This window comes from Mobula hypostoma, chromosome 3 (assembly GCF_963921235.1).
Source record: "Mobula hypostoma chromosome 3, sMobHyp1.1, whole genome shotgun sequence".
Lineage (NCBI taxonomy): Eukaryota > Metazoa > Chordata > Chondrichthyes > Myliobatiformes > Myliobatidae > Mobula > Mobula hypostoma.
This window is the reverse complement of record NC_086099.1, coordinates 96,662,029-96,663,701: the sequence shown is the minus strand read 5'-3', so window position 1 is coordinate 96,663,701 and position 1,673 is coordinate 96,662,029. Positions and strand designations below refer to the sequence as shown.

General features: G+C 43.5%; 1 non-coding gene across 1 annotated transcript; it reads left to right on the top strand.

Annotated features, from left to right (window-relative positions):
- Positions 1-418: 418 nt before the first annotated feature.
- Positions 419-489, top strand: trnag-gcc (transfer RNA glycine (anticodon GCC)). Its single transcript has one exon. It is a non-coding gene; the product is annotated as a tRNA-Gly (tRNA).
- The last annotated feature ends 1,184 nt before the right edge of the window (positions 490-1,673 follow it).

Below are 1,673 nucleotides of genomic sequence, written 5' to 3'. Positions count from 1 at the left end.
GGTGGACTCATAAACCTTTAATGCTGGAAAACGCTCTCCCACACCAACACCAACACACTGGACACTCAAAGCCTCTTATCCTAGCTCTTGGTCATAGTCGTTCCCTGTAATTAATTGTATCCGTCCGATTGGGTCCATCATTCTCTCTCCCTCTCGGAGGACCTCGAGGGTATGTTTCTCCGTGTAAACTAGAAGCTTCAAGAGGTGGGTGCTCTTCTGAGCTGGTGCCCGGACTGCCAATCCTGACATCCCCGGTGCCAGTCTTTCCTGGCTGTCCGCTGTCTCTCCACGCTGTTACCGGACTAACTTTAAATTTTTAAAGCTTAAAGTTTTCTAATTTATTTCTGAACACTTTGCTTGAATGGCTCTGTGAATATCACAGTTGAACAAGCAAGCAAAGAAGGTGTTTAAGCCTGTTGCATTGGTGGTTCAGTGGTAGAATTCTCGCCTGCCACGCGGGAGGCCCGGGTTCGATTCCCGGCCAATGCAAATAAAATATTTTCTTCCTCTGCCTTTTCTTGAATTTACTCTCCTCATGCGGTGCCCAAAACATCTCCCCGTGAAGGGTCTCGACATGAAACACGGACTGTTTACACTTTTCCATAGATGCTGTCTGGCCTGTTGAGTTTCTCCAGCATTTTGTGTGTGTTGTTCTGGATTTCCAGCATCTGCAGATTTTCACGTCTCTGACCACATCTGTTGTCACTTTCCTCTCACGGCTTTGCAACAACTCCGCAACTGGGAACTTTCTTTCATTTCACTATAACTTGCTAAATCATAGATTTCACTATAGATTTGCTAAGTATACCTACAGGAAAAAGAATTTCAGGGTTGCGTGTGGTGACATGTATGTGATAATAAATTTTACTTTTTCTTTGATCTCATGCGTTTAAAAATACTCTCATGGTTGCAAGGCATTTTGGACTGATCCCGAGTTTATTGAAAACACCATATTGCTCACTCTTTGGCTATTTTTTCCCACAAAATCAAGGTACAGCATGTCATATTTGTAAGTATTATTATGATGCAGAACAAGGTGGGATGCGCAGGTGGCGACTCGTTGGAAGGCTACAGGGATCCACGGATATTGCGCCGTTATTCAGTCAGCAACGATCTTTCAGTTATTCCACAAAATGAGTTTGAACGGCATATTAAAAATACTAAACTGAAGCCTGCGGATATCCAACTAAGAACTTGTACTGGAGAAATGATAACTCCTGTGGAATGACATATGTAACAGTAAAATACACCAACCAGCAAGTCACATTGAGCTTGTATGTGATAAAAACAGGAGGGCCAGCATTGTGGGGACATGACTGGCTGAGACAACTACAACTGGATTGGAGATCCTTCCAGCATTTCCATGACACATTCCCTGCAATAGAGTCAACGGAAAGCAAGTTAAGAAATATATTGGATGATGTCACAGCAGTGTTCAAGCATGACATTGGAAAACTCAAACATATCAAGGGTAAAGTAGTGTTAAAGGAAAATACCACACCAAGTCCCTTATACCAGCCATGATAAAGTAGCCAGTGAGCAGATCTCATGGAGGCTGAAGGAATTTTTTCCAAGTTTGAGTGGAGCCCATGGGCAACACCAGTGGCCCCAGTAGCCAAGAGGAATGGGTCTGCCAAAATTCTGCTGTGATATTAACCACCTCTTTCTATCTC